This window comes from Podarcis filfolensis (genome assembly GCF_964270895.1).
Source record: "Podarcis filfolensis genome assembly, chromosome: 1".
NCBI lineage: Eukaryota > Metazoa > Chordata > Lepidosauria > Squamata > Lacertidae > Podarcis > Podarcis filfolensis.
Genome location: NC_139604.1, coordinates 28,937,246 through 28,957,124, shown reverse-complemented (window position 1 = coordinate 28,957,124; position 19,879 = coordinate 28,937,246). Strand labels below are relative to the sequence as shown.

Genomic DNA, 19,879 nt, shown 5'->3' with positions numbered 1-19,879 from the left:
CCAAGATTCTTTGGAGGTGGGAATGTGCTCTAAGTGTGTGGTGCATGTGCAACCAAGGAAAGTCTGTCCAAATGGGAACTGGAATGAAGATACAGATAGGCAGGATGATGGGCAGGGAAATAGAGGTGCTGGAAAGCTGGGAAGGGAACAGGTAAGCAGAGCAACAGAAGACAAGCAAGCATGCAGCTGGCAGGTGGGAACAAGAAACAACCAGCGTTATAAGACACTTCCTTATCTGGTAACAACGGTCAGGTTGGGAACTTGAAAAGTATCCAGCATAAAAAATCAAATTCAGTAATCTTGTTATGATTGGTCAAATTCAGACCAAACAAAAGGAGTAAAGTATCTTTCCCTTAAGTAGCAACAAGTATTACTATAAGTTGGTCAACTCAATATACACATACACAACTTTAAAAATAATCAGATCTCATGAAAAGAAATGCATGCTCCTGGTGGACAGGGGAGCATTCAGTAGACTTTTAACTTTATTCGAGTAGACTATACAGCCTAAGCAGTTTAATAAATCTGCACACTTTCCACACACAGAGAAGTGGGATCATTTGATTTTAATATGTATTGCTAATTTGCTTCACCCTTAGCAGTAACAGCGCAATAAACAAATGAGCCCTTGGGTCTGCAAAGATGTGCTTGCAATAGTCTCCTAGATGGATGACATCGTTATTATATGGCACTGCTATGCCCCAAAAAGGTTCTTGCCCCTTTTTATATCTGTTTTATTACTGATGTGCTTTATGATCTCTGTGGCTGCTATTTTTCCTTTCCAGCCTCTCTGTGGTAGGCTTAACTGTATACAGTCTGCTTTATACCTAATTGTTGGCCTTCCTAATTCTTAAGATGTTGTGATTGCTGTAACTCATGTTTTACCTTGTATGGGTTGCTCATTTTTGCCTGTACCCAAGTTCAGCAGGTGAAACGCTGGCTCTGGGCATGGAAGGCAGCAATCTGAAAACTTAGTTACTAGTCATTTACTTAGGGCACATCACCTGTCTTACATGATGGAACTCAAGGCAGCATCCACAGAGTTCTCATGGGGCCTCCCATCTAAGCACTGGTCAAACGCAGACCTGCTTAGCTTCAGTAAGGTGGCTGTATCATTGTCTCCAGACCATGTTTTCAGACTATGCCCTGGAATTGATTTTGCAGTTTGTGAAAGCAAAGAAGGTATAGAAGGGTGTGGGGGTGGAGGACAATAGCCTGCTATTGGCCACAGCCTAGATCAGGGGTGGAAGGCAACTCCTATCATCAGCAGGGACTGATGGGATTTGGTAAAGGTAAAGGTACCCCTGCCCGTACGGGCCAGTCGTGACCGACTCTGGGGTTGCGCGCCCATCTCGCTTAAGAGGCTGGGGGCCAGCGCTGTCCGAAGACACTTCCGGGTCACGTGGCCAGCGTGACGAAGCTGCTCTGGCGAGCCTGCACCAGTGCAGCACACGGAAACGCTGTTTACCTTCCCGCTATAAAGCGGTACCTATTTATCTACTTGCACTTAGGGGTGCTTTCGAACTGCTAGGTGGGCAGGAGCTGGGACCAAACGACGGGAGCTCACCCCGCCGCGGGGATTCGAACCACCGACCATACAATCGGCAAGTCCTAGGCACTGAGGTTTTACCCACAGCGCCACCCGCGTCCCTTTTGATGGGATTTGGAGTCCAACTTATAATGGAAGCATGGACTAGAGGGATCACATGTATCAATATGCCAGGCAACACAGGGCTAGAAGGCTGGATATGGAAGACAAACAACTGGCTTGAATGGTGGTAAGACAGAGAAGCATGAGAGATGGCCTCTGGGACAGGAAAATTGGGATTGGTTTCATGTTTCCAGCAGCTCCTAGAAACTGAGAGAGGAACACTCACAAATGCAATGGAATAAATTGCATGGTGAGAATCTGGATTTTTCCATGGTATGTGGATATCTGGATCACCATTCAAGGTTATGTTTTTTGATTGCAGGCAAAGCAGCCTCTCAGTCATAGAATCATAGAATCATAGAATCATAGAGTTGGAAGAGACCACAAGGGCCATCGAGTCCAACCCCCTGCCAAGCAGGAAACACCATCAGAGCACTCCTGACATATGGTTGTCAAGCCTCTGCTTAAAGACCTCCAAAGAAGGAGACTCCACCACACTCCTTGGCAGCAAATTCCACTGTCGAACAGCTCTTACTGTCAGGAAGTTCTTCCTAATGTTTAGGTGGAATCTTCTTTCTTGTAGTTTGGATCCATTGCTCCGTGTCCGCTTCTCTGAGCAGCAGAAAACAACCTTTCTCCCTCCTCTATGTGACATCCTTTTATATATTTGAACATGGCTATCATATCACCCCTTAACCTCCTCTTCTCCAGGCTAAACATGCCCAGCTCCCTTAGCCGTTCCTCATAAGGCATCGTTTCCAGGCCTTTGACCATTTTGGTTGCCCTCCTCTGGACACGTTCCAGTTTGTCAGTGTCCTTCTTGAACTGTGGTGCCCAGAACTGGACACAGTACTCCAGGTGAGGTCTGACCAGAGCAGAATACAGTGGCACTATTACTTCCCTTGATCTAGATGCTATACTCCTATTGATGCAGCCCAGAATTGCATTGGCTTTTTTAGCTGCCGCGTTACACTGTTGGCTCATGTCAAGTTTGTGGTCAACCAAGACTCCTAGATCCTTTTCACATGTACTGCTCTCAAGCCAGGTGTCACCCATCTTGTATTTGTGCCTCTCATTTTTTTGCCCAAGTGAAATACTTTACATTTCTCCCTGTTAAAATTCATCTTGTTTGTTTTGGCCCAGTTCTCTAATCTGTCAAGGTCGTTTTGAAGTGTGATCCTGTCCTCTGGGGTGTTAGCCACCCCTCCCAGTTTGGTGTCATCTGCAAATTTGATCAGGATGCCCTTGAGTCCATCATCCAAGTCATTGATAAAGATGTTGAATAAGACTGGGCCCAAGACAGAAAGTCTTTCCAGGCCCAAGACAGAAGTCGTTCTGTAGTAATGGAGGTGTGAAGAGGACCCAGGAAGGGATGGCTCAAAGTCTGTCAGCAAAATCCCCCAGTGGCTCCTGCCTATATCTTTAGGCCCCAACAGGCTTACCTGGTGGTCTTACCTGGCAGAAGCAGTAGCAGCAGCGCTTGGTGGTTTGGAGCCACCTTTTATATTTCCCACAATGCCCCAGGGTGACACTAAGGCAGGGCACTGTAGGAAATTAAAATGGTGGCTCTAAGCTACACCATGTAAAGTGACCAGAGCAGGTATAGGAGTGGGCCTTCCCAGGATGCAGGGCCTTGGAAATTGTCCATGGGTGTCGCAGGCTGACGCCAGTCCCAGAAAACAATATGGTAGAAGTGGACTGTTTAGTCTACCCAAGGGACAGCAATAGATCGTAAAAATCCCTTGCAAGTTGCAAGTCAAAGTAGCAAGCTTAGTGTTTTTCCAATGATCATATTATCTGTCTCCTTTGAGCATTTCAGCAGCTTCCACACAGCATCCCTCATATTTTATCCCACATTTTGTGAGTCCCAAAGCTGCTATGAACAGAAGCATGCGTGATCTTTTTATATCGTTACTGAGTAGTTTATCATTTCACTGTTCCTCAATTTCAGGTTGCAATTCTCCTGTTCAATCATCCAATTACAGAACAAAAGCTCTATGAATCTGCTTACATTAACAGTTCCCCACTATGAATAATCAATATGCAATAGCTGCTACAGAATAGTTACAAACCCCACTGGTGGGGATAGGGGGGTGGGCACACAGAATAAAATTAAACAAAAATTACACACCCAAGCGATGCCATTAAATTGATCACCTATATCCTGTCTTAATAAATACTCTTTTCCCGTTAAGTGTTTTTATACTTTTTAGAGCTTTTTAATTGCGCTGTTGTTCACATCCTTGTGATTATCACAGTGCACAGGTGTTTTATAAATACAAATCATCATTAAACCTCTTATATTTTACAGCCCAATCCTTAAAAGCAGTCTGCCAATGTAAGCCCCGTTCCATTCAACCACATATGTGTGAACAGAATGCTTTGCCATTCAAGCTGTAAGTTATTTCCCCCCAAGGGCCCTCTGTGTGTTAGAAGCACAGTCTTGGTATAACTGATTTTCCAATTTTCACATTACAAAGTAATGGGAAGCAGAATGAGAGCTTTCATTTTGCTTCCCCATAAACGTGGACCTACACAGTTTCAAAATTGACTGTAAGCAGGAACTCCTGTAATTAAGCTTCCATTGCAGTTGCTCTGTTTCTTTTTCTTGCTGGTATCCTTGCCAGATCTCGGTGGGGAAAAGCCTGTAGTCAAATGATGAAGCCAACTTGCTGAAGCTAAGCTGGCCTTGGTCTGGGTCAGTGCCTGGATGGAAACTGGACATTTTTATTATTATTATTATTATTATTATTATTATTATTATTATGTGATTCCTCTGAGTGGCTTGCCCTAGCTCGGGTTGCCCTAGCTTCCGACAAAATTAAAAACAAAAAACCCTCAAACATTCAAAAACTTCCTTGAAACCTGGTCCACATTATGCATTTAAAGCACATGGCTTCCCCCCAAAGTATCCTGGGAATTGTAGCTTGGCCCTCACAGAGCTACAGTTCCCAGCACCCTTAACAAATCACAGTTCAGATGATTCTGCAGGGGGGAATCAAGGACTTTAAACACATGGCATAGATGTGAACCCCTTGGAGTTCTGTGAAGCAACAAAGTTGGAATAAAGTGTTGGTGCTGACCTTTAAAGCCCTAAATGGCCTTGGTCCAGTATACCTGAAGGAGCGTCTCCACCTCCATCGTTCTACCCGGACATTGAGGTCCAGCATTCCCTCACTGCGAGAAGCCAACTTACAGGGAAGCAGGGAAGGCGGAGGGCCTTCTCGGTAATGGCACCCGCCCTGTGGAATGCCCTCCCACCAGCTGTCAAAGAGAAAAATAACTACCAAACTTTTAGAAGACATCTGAAGGCAGCCCTGTTTAGGGAAGCTTTTAATGTTTAATACAGTGGCACCTCGGGTTACATACACTTCAGGTTACAGACGCTTCAGGTTACAGACTCCACTAACCCAGAAATAGTACCTCGGGTTAAGAACTTTGCTTCAGGATGAGAACAGAAATCGTGCTCCGGCAGCGCGGCGGCAGCAGGAGGCCCCATCAGCTAAAGTGGTGCTTCAGGTTAAGAACAGTTTCAGGTTAAGAACGGACCACCGGAACGAATTAAGTACTTAACCCGAGGTACCACTGTAGGTTATTGTATTTTAGTGTTCTGTTGGAAGCTGCCCAGAGTGGCTGGGGAAACCTAGCCAGATGGGTGGGGTATATATAATAAATTACTAACAACAACAACAACAACAACAACATGTACAATTGCATTTTAGAAATTTTTATTCTTCCTCCCTACAGGCTACACACCCGACTGTTCCTGCTCAGAGCCTCCCTTGCATGCTTTTGCTTTTTTTAAGATGAGCAAAATTCCTTATGTGGTGTTTACAAAGCAAAATGTTAACCATAGCCGTTGGGCTGTAAGTCAGAGCTGGAACTAAAACAACCTTTGCAAAGCTGATGGCCTCCAAATGTTTCAGACTACAACTCACATCAGTTCCAGGCAGCCAGATTATAAACCCACCAGCGACCAATCCAGTGAGGAGGACAAGGCTGAACCGCCCTGTGTTTTGCAGGAAGAAAAGCTATGAAATTTCACAAAAGAAATTTCATTTCTTCAAGGCTTCAATTAAATTTTCTGTGCTGGGCTGATATTATTTGTTACTATTCCCTTTTGTCTGGAGAGGGGAAAAAATATTCAACCAGTGTTTCCTACCTGTCAAAACATATAGCTCTGAAACATGCTTTTCTGACAACAAACATGGCTGAGAATCTCCAAACAGCCCAGTGTGCTTGGAGAAGATGCATGCTGAGCATCACAAATAAAAGTTGGAGAAGTGAGTGGGGAGGGAGGGGAGAGAGGGAGAGGGAGAATGAAAGGTTAGATGGAAAGACAAAAGCAGATGACACGCTGGAATTTTTTTGGAACAAATAAGAAGAATATAGTACAAATCACATAAACGTCTGATCAGAGATGGGCAAAAACAATATCTGAATAGATGTCCACAATCTAGATACGGAAGAAAAATACTCCTAATTTAGTTCAAATTTCAATATTTATCATAGACACACATTAGCGCTTACTAAGCTGCAATAAAAGGATCTTCGTCACCCAAAAGTGATCTCCAATCAAGATCAGAGGAGGGAATAGCTTGATGGTGGTGGAGATACAATTGGGCTTCCTACAGCCTAGCATAGAAACCAGAAGAGTGTCAGTCATGAGTAGGGGTGGGAAAGAAATTCAGTTCAGTTCACATTCAAATAAGGATTTACTTAATTTACACTTTCCGAACCAATATGCTGACTAAAACAGAGGCCTCCTTTCAAAATTTGCACTTCTCTGAATTTTGCAAAGCACTTCTCCAGATACATAAATTGTACAAAAATACACATACTAGGGGAAAGCGTTCATCAAAAATGTCTATAATAGGAAAAACTGCATATATTGGAAGAAATTTGCAGGAAAATATTGGTGCATTTTCATGAGGGCATTTTTTAAACAGATGTGGAAATGTGGAGAATTGGACTTGAGACTGGGGGAAAATGAGAAACTGATAGAAACCAAAATGGACAGATTCATTCACCCCTAGTTGCGAGTCCCTTCTGAAAAAAGCTGACCAGCTCCAGCTCTTATATACCTGGAATTTCTGCAAACCTCCACTTAACCTTCAGCCATTGCTCCCACTCCCTAAATTGCATGAGTTTGATGTCCCTCACTTCAGAATAATGCAGCCCTTACCTTGAGGAACTTGTAATCTATATTTAGCAGGGTGGTGGGAACCCTTTAGCTTAAAAAACCTAAAGGAGAACAAAAGCACTCCCCCCCCAAGCCCAATTTTAAAATTCATAGAATTGTAGAGTTGGAAGGGACCCTGAGGGTCATCTAGTCCAACCCCCAATGCAGGAATCTAAGCTGAAGCATCCATGACTGATGGCCACTCAACTTCTGCTTAAAAACCTTCAAGAGACCACAACCTCCCAAGTGAGTCCATTCCACTGTCAAACAGCTCTTGCTGTCAGAAAGTTCTTCCTGAAGTTTAGCCAGAATCTCCTTTCTTGTAAATTAAATCCATTGGTTTGAGTGCTACTCTCTGGAGCAGGAGAAAACAAGATTGCTCTATCCTCCATATGACCGCCCTTATGATATTTGAAGATGTCCATCATATCTCCTCTCAGTCTTTTCTTATCCAGGCTAAACATACCTCAGTACCTGTACACTGAGTTGGAATTACATTACTAAGAGCACACTAGGCACATCTAAACACACACACAGTCTTCCAGCACTTATTCCCATGAGCCTTTGCAGCCTGCTCTGCCACTTTGCAATGCAACTGAGTACTGTGAGTCGAGGACCCTCAGCTCGCTTAGGGATAAATAAGACACAAGGATGCATGTATTTTAGGTTAATGGGCTAAAGGCCACAACTTTATTGGTTACAGCATGTGAGAGGTATTGGCTTAGGCATTGGATCAAACAATCTATACATGACTCCACCCCGCTCAGTGGGGAGTCATTCGAAGGTTAACAACCAGTGGGAGGAGCTTGTTGATGCAAATACAACTGGAAGCTTCCCCTGATGTCACCAGGGGTCATGTCACGGCTCTAGCCACCAGCAGGGCATCAAACAGGATCCACGACCACCAGATTCCTTTAACGGAATACCAACAATGGGAGGGGTAGGTGATGGCGACAACCTGCCCTCCTCCCGATGACACATATTCCAATGCCTAACCGCCACTCGAGCCGAAGAGGCTTGCCACCAAATACCCTCATGGCTGCATCCAATCCCTAATGCTACTTGCAATGCAACTGAGTATTATGCGATGGGCAAATTCGTATTCTGAGCTAGACACAGTTGACTACTTCGACATGACTACTTCAATATAAATCACTTGCTTATGAAAACTGAATGCTCCTTATATCATTTCAACGTGCTGATTATTAATATCACCAAGTCTACACTTTGTAAGATTGTAAGATGTCACCTGCTGGATTCGTCCAAAGGCTCACCTAGTCATAGAATCATAGAACTGCAGAGTTGGGAGGGACCACAAGCACTATCTAGTCCAAACCCCTGCAAGTCAGGAATCTTTAGCCCAATGTGGGGCTTGAACCCATAACCCTGAGATTCAGGGTCTCATGCTCTACCACCTGAGCTATCCAACATCCTGTTCTCACAGTGGCTAACCAGATGCCTACAGCAAGCCCACAAGCCAAACCTGATCACAACAGTACTCTCCCCTGCATGTGATCCCCCTGCTGCTGGTATTCAGAAGCAAAGCTCCTCTGACAGTGGAGACACAGTATTTAGGTTCACTGGGTCTACTCTGAGTAAATGTTAGTTGAATACAACCCATTGTGTGCACACATACAAAAACACATACTGCACACATTGGGATACCAATGTCTCTTGTACCTTGAAATGAGGCTATACCAAGTTTTGGCCAGCCCTGTCTGTCTGGGAGGATGATATACTCTGGGTCTTTACACACCCATTGTCCTCCTCCTTCCTGTGCTCACCTCCTGGTGAAGCAGCCAATATACAGGCCATCTTCTCCTTGGCCATTTCCTCATTGTCTCTAAATAGAGCACAGCAACCCAGACGTGGTTCCTGAGGTCAGGAATGCCCATCACAGGACAACTGGGTCTCATCAATGAACTTACAGCAGCCCAGCTGCCTCAGTGACCCACCAAGAACAACTATTGCTAGCAGCCATGTCTTCATGTTCATGGCTGCCCCTGTGGGTGAATGTCAGATTGCTGCTTTGCCCAGATGGTTGCTGCAGGCTCAATGGGGCTTTCCTCGTGGGCAGGGACACTCCCTGAGAGAGGAAGTCTAGGAAGCTCCTCTGTTATCTATCAGTTCCAGTATTGTCTCGTATGACTGGAAGCAGCTCTCTGGAGTCTCAAGTAAATGAGATCCCTTTGCCTGAAGATGCCAGGACTGGACCTGGGATGCTTTACATGGCCCCATCTAGAAGAAGCCAGATGCAACTCCTTACTTTTACAACCTCTACACTATTTTAACTGGGAAAGCAATGAAGCAATTACGTTATTTATGGATAACAAATCATAGAAAACAAATTATCTGCAAGCTGGATGCTCACAGGGAATTTTCCTTGGCACACAAACACAAACAGATATATATGTATATATACAGAAACATTTTGAAAATGGATAATAAAATGCTTCAGTTTTTTGTTGTTGCATGCTGTCAAAAAGGTCTTAATGTGTGCTTGTTTCAAGAATTATTTTTCTCCCCTGCTCTTTGTTTGCTAAAGTAGCTTAGCAGCAGTAATAAAGAGTGGAAGTATCAGCTTCAGTGCACCAACAAAATGAGCATTCACAGAAACTATTTTCCTTCACAATATATAGAGAGCTCCTTTCCTTCTTCTTCTTTCCCTTCTCTCTGTCTCTCTCATGGTTGCTGGGCTATCTTTTTTTAGGGTATCTCTCTAATTTCATTGAGACTGCTCTGCTGAGGTATGGTACTATAGTTCAGTAGCAATAGGAAAGTTAGCCCGAAAGAGCCAGCTTGAAACTACCGCAAACTGTTTTCACTTCTTATGTTTAACATTTCATCTCAAAGGGCTCTTTGCTCTTTCTGTGAGTTACAAGGTATTACTTTGTCTCTATTGTGCTTTACTGTTCTAAGGTGCCTCATTGACGGCAGTGAAGTAGACTACAGTGTGCCAACTGGAGGCTGGCAAAAGTTTTTTAAAAATTTGGTTGAACTTAGCCTACACCCCTCAGGAGCGCTCACTGATACAGGCAGACAGTCTTTCCCTTATGCTGCCCTATTATGATTGATGTGGGGTGATAATATACATATGTCTATTTAACCAGACACAGTGTCATTAATCATGGCACCCCAGGTTGTACCTCTATATAGTTTCACCTTTGGCAATAAAAGGAATCCCAGAATGCTACATTGTTGTAGCTGGCAGGTTAAAAAATCTCACCTAACCTTTACCAGGGGGTCCCAGGGCAGGTTACAACAATTTTAAAATACGATATTGAAACAGTTAAAGACAATTACAGTCTAGAGCAGGGTTTCCCAAACTTGGGTCTCCAGCTGTTTTGGGGACTACAGTTCCCATTGTCCCTGACCACTGGTCCTGCTAGCTAGGGATGATGGGAGTTGTAGTCCAAAAACAACTGGAGACCCAAGTTTGGGAAACCCTGGTCTAGAGAATAGAGTGGGTGCTAAGATATAGGTCTCAGGTACCAAAGGGTAAAGAGGTGCAGCCTCAGCATCTGATGGAAACTACTTGATGAAGGTATAATAATAATGATAATTTTATTACTTGTACCCCGCCCATCTGACTGAGTTGCCCCAGCCACTCTGGGCGGCTTCCAGCAAAATATGAAAACACCATAAAACGTCAAACTTAAAAACTTCCGTATACAGGACTGCCTTCAGATGTCTTCTAAAAGTCATTTAGTTGTTTATCTCCTTGACATCTCGGTAGAGGGTGCTCCACAGGGCAGGCACCACTACCAAGAAGGGCCTCTCTCTGCCTGGCTCCTTGTAATCTCACTTCTCACAGTGAGGGAACCGCCAGAAGGCCCTCAGAGCTAGATCTCAGTGGAAGCATTCCTTTGGGAATATTATACACACCTCTGTGTTGGTGGGAACTCCAGAGTTTAAGGAATGCCACAGAGAATGTAACATCTACCCAGCACACATTGGAGCACGAAAAAAGTTTGTATAAAAAGGAGCCCAGGCCAGACAACATCAACAGGGGTCCTGCCACAGCGCTAGACCTCAACACCTGCCGAACCATATTGGCTACCAGTGCCAGGACATCCAGCTTTGATATGTAACCATATTTATCTCCAGTTTTTATTTTTAAAATATTTTTCTACTGTCTTTCAACTCCCCATTGTGTTTCCATGGAAGTAAAATACTCATTCTGCCCAGTCATGAGATGTCACCAAGTTGTCAAGTGACCTTTGCAGGGCAAAATAGGTCTTTTCAATTCTGTGCAGCACTTTTGAGGGCTCCTTTGAAGGTCTGACAATCACCTGACTGTCAGGTCTTCAGAAGCCACTTTCAAAGCACTGCCTGGCCTAGTGCTTTGCACAGGTTAGTGTATAGGTGCCTGCAAACCCCCTTTTACTGGCCTCACATGTGATATCATATATGACATCAGTTGGGTATGGGATGCCCAAAATTAGGGAGGCATGGTGGGCCAAATCAGGCCTGGGAGCCAGAGACCCACCACCCCAGCATAGAGTTTCTGACATAGGGGACCTGGTGTTCAAAGGAGTCCAAGCTGTGCCCATGTTGGAAGGAGACACCTGCAGTTAAAGGTGTAAAGGAGATCGCAAAGAGCTTTTCTCCAGTTATGCACCACTTGAGCAGTCGGCATGTGAAAAGGTCTTTCTGCCTTAAGCATTTCTTCCATATTGTTTTTATACCTATCTTGTCCTTTTGCACTGGTTTCAAAGCTATTTTTAGTTATTTTTAGGTGAATCGCCTTCAGACACACGTGGAAGGCGATTCTTAAATAAAATAAAGAAATAATAAAACAAGATGTTATTATTCCTATCTCTGCATACAGGACAGCTATAGCCAGGAAAGAAAGAAAGAAAGAAAGAAAGAAAGAAAGAAAGAAAGAAAGAAAGAAAGAAAGAAATCGATCATTTAAAGACCAATGAAAAATGCATACACTGGGTGATGGACAGTTATAGAAGCTATGTCAAACTAACACCAGCAAGCACAGATTTCTGAACATAATGGTATCCCAAAAAAGAAATGTCAAGGAGTCTTGGTTTTCTAAAATGATTGAGGACTCAGTGAGCTGGGAGGTAGGAACTAGACTTTTAGGGTGGTGGCACTCAAACTGCCATTGGCCATTTAATATTCAGAGTACTCAAAAGTTCCAGCTTCAGAAACATGTGAGCCTTTTCACTATAAAAAAGGCAAGGCCAGAACCAAAAGCTTCAGGGTCAGGGGGAGGTAGATTTCTGTCAACACAAAGGTATCATGCTGGTCCCCCAAAATAAGGATGTTTATATGCAGTTGTACATGAGCAACATACAAGTAATGGATTTAAGCCTGCCGGAGCACAGTCATATGCAAGAAAGTGCAGACTGATAGTATGGACATTTGGGAAATGGAATAGTCAGCTGGACAGCTTAAAAAACACACAACTATGGATGAGATTCAACTAAGCTGTTGCATGCACCAAATGAGGTCCACTCATGCAATGGGACTTTCTTCCTCACCCTGCCCTCCCATGCCCCCTAAATTTGTTCTGGCAGATTGGGAGGAGGGGAGGGGGAAGTCCCATTACACAGTGGACCTCGTATCATGCACACACACCACACTTTGTGCCACGTTAAATCCCACCCTTTGGATATACTTCCACCTTTGATTCCCCTCATCTAAGCAGGGAGGTGCCTACAGTGGTTTGTTCTACTTTCAGGGATTCTAGGTATAGAATATGAAAAACTCAAGACCGTATAAATTTTCATGATGCTAAATTGGGTCCTGTCGAGGTTTAGACTTGCAGCGGCTGGTCCCTGCTGCAAAGGGGAGGAACTCATTGGGGTGGCCAATCTCTGAAGGCTTATGGGATCCATTTGGATTGCAGAAGGTCCTTAGGAAGTTCCAGTCAGCTGGGCAGGTGGTTCTTGTTAATGCCCTGGTCACTTTGTGGAATGTAGGGATGACCCAGATGGTTGATATGGTTGCTCTCAAGCATCCTCTTCTACTGAGCCCAGTCAGCTCCTTGATATACTGGAGAGCTAAGCACCTAAGTCTGTGGAAATTTTTGCCCCAACGTTGACTGGAATCTAGTGTCTAATGCAACCAGAATAAGCTGTATTAAGCGCAGCACACATGAATAGAGAAAGAAGCAGTGGTGCCACTTGGCTCACTGGAAGAGATGATCTCTTTCAGATATAGCATGGTTCATGCAGCTGTGGCTTTCCATATGTTGCTGAACTCCATCACCCATCTGCCCCAGCTAGCACAGCCATTGGTCAAGGATGACAGGAGTTATAATCCAACAACACCTGGAGGGCCACAGGCCTCTCTGGATGGGCATTCCAGCTGTGCAGTTAGCTTATACAGTGGTACCTTGGTTTTCAAACGCCTTAGTACTCAACCAACTTGGAACCCAAACACTGCAAACCTGGATGTAAGTGTTCCAGTTTGCGAACTTTTTTTGGAAGCCGAACATGCTCCGTTTTGAGTGCCACGCTTCCGTTTTGAGATGAGGTCTGTCTGTTTTTGCTATTTATTTTGTGTTTTTGTGGCTTTTTTGTTTGTTTTTGTGACTATGTGGAACGCAGTTCATCTACTGATTGATTGATTGTGTGACTGCAGTACATTGTTTATTGCTTTCATTTTATGGCTCAATGGTCTCGTTAGATAGTAAAATTCATGTTAAATTGCTGTTTTAGGGGTTGTTCTGAAAAGTCTGGAACAGATTAATCCATTTTACATTACTTTCTATGGGAAAGCGTGCCTTGGTTTTGGAACACTTTGGTTTTGGAATGGATTTCCGGAATGGATTAAGTTTGAGAACCAAGGTACCACTGTATCTTGTGACTTGAGTGTTGTTTATTTCAGCAAGCAGAGCATGTGTCCTTAAGTTGCTTTGCCCATAAGAAACTTTCCCCTCTTCCTTCTTGTGCTTTTGCTTTGTTTTCTTTCAGACATCACATCGCCCTGGAGGAAGTGTTTTAAAAACATCCTAAGTCTCAGATCTGTCATTGGCAAACAGTAGCAGAACTACAACTGGTCAGGTTCAACAAGACATCTCTGGTAATAATAATAATAATAATAATAATAATAATAATAATAATAGCGTGGAGATGAAGAAACCATGACATGAATCTTCTGCCAAGCCTTGTGAGTCTTTATGTGTGTTTTGTAAACAGCAGTTCACCACATATCCATTCAAAGTCAAGCCACCTGCCCCCCCCATGAATCTTCTCTGATGTAAAAGAGAAGTCAAAACACATCCTCTTGGGAAGTAAAATGAATGAACCCAGGAGGAAGAATATTAAGTGGGTTGGTTTGTTTTGCATTATGGTGCTCATTCTTCTGATTCACTGTGATGTAACTTGGTTGGGAAATAATGCCAAAACCACAACATTCTTTATCTGTCTTTTTCCCCTTAGAGTGTTTGCCAAAATAGTCACACCAGTTCAACCCCAAAATGGAGGGAGCGCCTGATGTTGCCCACATTTTAACTGCATTGTCCCAGGAAAAAAAATATATCCAGTGTTGTTTCTTTTTTTAAAAAAATGTTGACCCATGGAACTTTTGGTGCACAATTAAATTACTCTTCACCTATTTTTAGCCTATAGAAAAAAATGTCCAGAATTATTATTCAATGCATATCCTTCTTCAGCTGAAATGAATTTCTGGGGTACCTTTAACATTTCAGCTTCCTTTAGCAAAAAAAAGAACACCACCATTTTAAGTAGGGTTGAAACAAACAAACAAACAAAAATCCTTCCAGTAGCACCTTAGAGACCAACTAAGTTTGTTATTGGTATGAGCTTTCGTGTGCATGCACACTTCTTCAGATAAGTAGGGTTGTAAGATTTCTGACCTGCATTCATCGCAAACAGCATTGCTTCCATTCCACTGCAGTTCGCTTACCACCAAATGCTACATTATTCATCTCCCTCATAATGTATTTTATGCATAACGATTTGTGTAACTTACCTAACTTCCTTTCATTCCAATCTAAAGGAAATGTCAATGTAAAACAAAAGTCATTAATTGTGTATCATTTGAGGACTTTAAAAAAATGTGGATGAATACTCATCCCATTCCTAACTCAAGACAAACATGGAATTGCCACAATCCTCAACCGACAACAACTGTCCAAAGAAGTGGGGGGGGGGGGAAACATATTGACAAGACTAGACTGGAACTGAGGAATAATCTACTGTAGGATAGATAGACAATAGAAAATGCCCACCACTTCTTGTTACATACAGATCTCAGTTAAAAGTGATGAAGGGACCGACCACAGCAGCAGACCCAGCATCTAGAAGGGGCTGAAATCTGATGCCACAATCAATCTGGTAGTTTTTAAGGTGCCACAAGACTCTCTGTTCTCTTCCTCATTGCAATTCTTGAATGGAGAATAATGGCACAGACCTTTGATCATCTTTACACGAACCTATCCTACCCCCAAGAGGTAGGCCAGGTCCTCTCAGGCAAGCACGCGCGCGATTGTGCAGGAGTTCATAAGGTTTCGAGGAAAAAAGAGCAGAAAGCCCATAAAACTTCTGCTGCAATTCACAGAAACTTTCAATGAGATTGGAAGCGTATTCATGTTGAAAATATTGAGTCGCTAAGCCTTCAGACTGCATTCCAAAAGTCTCCTAGAAACATTTCAATCAAGAGTGCGAGTGTGAGACAGCCAAGCCATTTGGGCAAAAAAGCACTGTGCAGAATTATGTTGGTGAATCTAGTGCCCTCCAAACGACCTCATATTAGAGCCACAGCATTAAGTCATGGAGAAACCTGTAAGTAAGATGAATATTTTTTTTTCTTAAAAAAAAGAGAGAGAGAGGAGAAAAGGAAAAACCTCCCGAGTTCCTAGTAAGAATGCTAAATTACCCCTTCTCCCAATGGAATGGTTCACTTTCATTTCCAAGTAGCAGTAAAGCCTATTGACCCCCTCAGTGTTATCCTTTTCACTGCTCATGCAGTACTTTCTTTAATCTCTCGGATCAAAGATTGGTCAATAAAAATCATCCCTGCTTTTGTGAGGAGCAAACAAACTACAGTCGGTCTTATGATAATTGTAAATCTACACTAAATTCTTTGAGAAAGAGAAAACCTTCCAAGTTAACCAGGCTGTTGGAAATTTGTCATTCTCTTCTGCTAAAAAAGCAAACTTTTCAAAGCTTGCTTGTTTAGAATGGTAGCAAATCTTTATTGCACACCCTAAACTCTTTTTCCTTTTTGTTTTGTTTTGTTATTGTTTTACAAATGTTTGCTGAACTTTCACTAGCCTTAGAATATTCAGCTACTGCATTATGCTAGTTTTGTAGCATATTGGCTATGATCTTGAGGAGTGGATGTGGGGGAATGAAATTAAGGAACAAATTCCTACCAGCAAAGGCTTCACACCAAGGTGGAAATGTTATCCGTGCTGATTTCTGGGTTTGCACTGCAACTGATTATTGGTGGAGAGATCTGTTTCTTTCCTTCTCCCTGTAACCCACCATCGGTTTCAACGGCACACATGCTAGAATTGTATATATTCTTCAGAGATAGAATATATTCCATGATTTTGTTCAGTAAAGTAGAAGTAGTAATTACACAAACATGGGTCAGTAAGAAAGGTCAAGGGGCTGGGCAATCTATTAATAATGGCACCTGCGTTCATCAAAAAGATACTATTTTAGGAAGCTGGTGACATCCTCGAGAGAGATATTGAGGTTAATAGGCCAATATAGTGAAGTGCCTGGTTGCACATGTAACAAAAATAAATCTGAAATTACTGGATTGAATATAAAAGATGAAGAAAGAAAAAAGTTTTTGGAATAAACTTTTTAAAAGATGAGAGAACTTGAAGTTATGACTGCTTGCCTGCCTGCCTGGATAATGTTTTTAAATGCAATTGTATGCAATGAGATGGGCAGGGGTGGGGGAGGGGAGAAGCATCTCAAGATGCCTGCAGCCAAAGAACTGGACAATAAAATAAAATCAGTGGGTTGGATCTAGAGATTCCCCTTTCCGTTTGCATTGGGGACCAGGATCTGATAAGGCCTCCCTGTTGAAACAAGGGGGTCATTTTCACTTGTTTGTCATTCCCCATCAGCTCCCAACACTATCTTCCATGCTATCTTGGAGGGGCCCCTAATCTCCTGAAGCAGGTTTTCATGGGACAGTGGTAAGTGGAGATTGGGGACAAACGTGGTTCAGTTTGCATTTACAGGTGAACTTTCATAATTCGCATTTTTCAAAACAGCACATGAACCAAAACCTTCAAAATTCACACTTCTCCAATTGTTTGCAATGCAGTTCTCCAGCAAAGAAATGTACAGTGGTGCCTTGGGTTACAGATGCTTCAGGTTACAGACTCCACTAACCCAGAAATAGTACCTCAGGTTAAGAACTTTGCTTCAGGATGAGAACAGAAATTGCACGGTGGCGGCAGGAGGCCCCATTAGCTAAAGTGGTACCTCAGGTTAAGAACAGTTTCAGGTTAAGAACGGACCTCCAAAACGAATTAAGTACTTAACCTGAGGTACCACTGTATACAGAAATGCATAACTGTATACAGAAATGCATACCGTAGGATAAAGTGTGCATATGCAAGTAAAAATAACATACAAAATGCATTATATCAGAGGAAATCCCTTCGCAAAAACTTATTTTCAATAGGTAACATTGCATACAAAACTGTGTATGCCAAGAGAAATTTGCACCAAAATGCAGATGAATTTTTATGAGAACTTGAAAAAGAATCACAAAAGATGAACCTCCAGCCTCAGCTAAAACTGGTTGATCATGCCAGTCTTCCTTGGACTGGAGTTCGTCTCTTTATAGCCAAATAACTTTCTATGAAACTGTAATGGATGAAGTACATTCCTGCTACTTATCTCCCTGTAACATGCGTGAACACACACACACACACACACACACACACACAGAAAATTTGCTTTCCTTTGAACACTACCAAAAATCGGTGAAATAAAGTGAAGCCTACTTTTGAATCGTGGCATATAGCATCATTTAAGTGTTGACAATCATCCATTCACCTGGGCTATTTCCACCTGACATTTCTTTGGCGACAAACAAGCTACACAACAGTAAAGCTTGTCTGAAAGTTGTCACTATCTAATTGTCAGGTTGCGTTCCCATCAAACCATGCCTGGGCTATGGGATGTCATTCCCAACTCAAGTGCTGGAAATTATGCTCTCAGTTTTATTGTTCTGAAATCAGTGGCTGGAACTGGGATCTTGAGATTGAAACAGAGAGCCTGAAATATGGTATAGCATGAAGGAGGTGTGACTCTGGACAGGGGCTGAAGCACTGGAGGCTTAAGGGAGATTGGGACACTGCCCTACCAGATTCATTCTGTCCCTAGTCAGTTCCCCTGCCCCGCCTGCTTTCATACTTGCAATCAGCCCAGGGGGTGGTGCTGGCTTAGGGTTGCCATATTTCATGAAGTGAAAATCCAGACACAAAAGTTGTTGAGCTGTTTTTAAGGAAAATCGGCAAAAACGACACTGCTGACATGGATTGCCATATGGCCAGATTTTCCCGATTTCCGCCCAGAAACTGCTTCCAACTGCAGTGTTTCGGGTATGTCCAGAAAATTCCGGACATATGGAAACCCTATCTAGCTGCTGGCTTCCTCCTCAGCCTCAGTGCCTTTGTAGACTTCAGCAGAGAGGAGGATAAGAACAAAACTAGAATCAGCTGGCTCAACTGGCATATCACTATTCCCTTCCTTATCTGAGGATAGCTCTTGGGACTAAGCACACACCATTCTATGGAGCTGACATGGATAGGTATCCAATGGCACCTGTTTTTGGTCCTCCCACTTGATCTATTCGGGCTTGGACTTACCAAGCAGGAGCAGTGGACAGTTGAGAAATTGCAGTTGGGGGCAGAATTAATGTCATAGGGGGCACAAAGAGAGCACATTGGATGGAACCCCCTAAAACTGGAGCCAACTTTACATGATGTTTCAAGTTCCTACTCCAGATTCCCTAATATCTTATTATCCCCCATCCAGGCAAGGGATCATGCCAAGTCCAACTTGAGTGCAAAGTAGCATGTCATAGAGGTCAACATTCATGCAAGAAACAACAACACAACCAATTGTTGCACCTTATGCCTTTCAGGACCAGCTGGAAACCATTGCTAAAGAAAGGTTGCAAGAGCAAACCAATAACTTGCAAGAACCTTTTGCTTATTTTTGTTCGTCAGTCCCTCCTTCCCATCTTGTTCAATAAGTAATATGAGCCTTAATGGCCTTTTCAACCTGTGCTCATGCATTGATCTCTCCTTTCCACTCAACTCACTCTGCATAAGACCTTCCCTGCTGAACAAGACAGCCAAACTTCCTTTTGTATTCAAACCTTCTCCAAAAGAGATTTCTTCTGTGGGGGAATAAAAAAAAAAATCTGCTTCTCACACAGTGACATGCCTTCTTATTGTGGCAAGAACCACGAATTCCAGTGAGCTAAAATTTTGTTACTTTCAGGATCAGGGCTGTCTTAAGCATATGCGGTGCCAGGGTGCAAAGGTCCGCCCAGCACACACACACACACCCCAGATTGCCCAGTCCCAGGCGCGCAGGAAGGCGGAGCCGGCCGGCCGGCCGGCTGCCTCAGTGTCTCACTGGCTTGGTCACCCCCGAACTCGCGACACAAAGCCACCCACAGCAGAAGAGCCCGTTGTGGCGCTCTGACCGATGGGCGGGCTCTTCCCTGGACTCTCAGCCTGGTGCCCCGGAGAGCCCGGCACCTGGGTGCCCTGCACCCCTAGCGCCTATGGGTAAGACGGCCCCGCAGGTGATAGTAGGACACATTTTGACAGGAGATCTCTTCATCTCACACTTTTATGCAATCCTCAAAAATATGTCATCCACAATCTTACTGAAGAACATTTCACCTCTATCGTCGGAATCATCAGGAAAAACCCAAACCCTTGCATAAACACATAATAGCTATAAAGTTATTTAAGAGCAGGTGTTAGAAAGGATGGGAAGCAGACATCTGGTTGGCCACTGTGAGCACAGGATGTTGGACAAGATGGGCCATTGGCCTGATCCAGCACA

General features: G+C 43.4%; 2 long non-coding RNA genes across 4 annotated transcripts in view; both read left to right on the top strand.

Moving 5' to 3' along the window:
- Positions 1 to 5,749, top strand: part of LOC310745362 — a 409,990-nt gene extending 404,241 nt beyond the window's left edge. For all 3 annotated transcript variants that reach the window (XR_014540090.1, XR_014540091.1, XR_014540092.1), the window contains one exon: positions 5,399 to 5,749. This is a non-coding gene — a long non-coding RNA (uncharacterized lncRNA). The remainder of the gene's footprint in view (positions 1 to 5,398) is intronic.
- Positions 5,750 to 13,900: 8,151 nt separating this feature from the next.
- On the top strand, positions 13,901 to 19,146 carry LOC310745402. The gene is made up of 3 exons (XR_014540114.1): positions 13,901 to 13,964; positions 16,906 to 16,977; positions 18,833 to 19,146. It is a non-coding gene; the product is annotated as an uncharacterized lncRNA (long non-coding RNA).
- Positions 19,147 to 19,879: the final 733 nt, after the last annotated feature.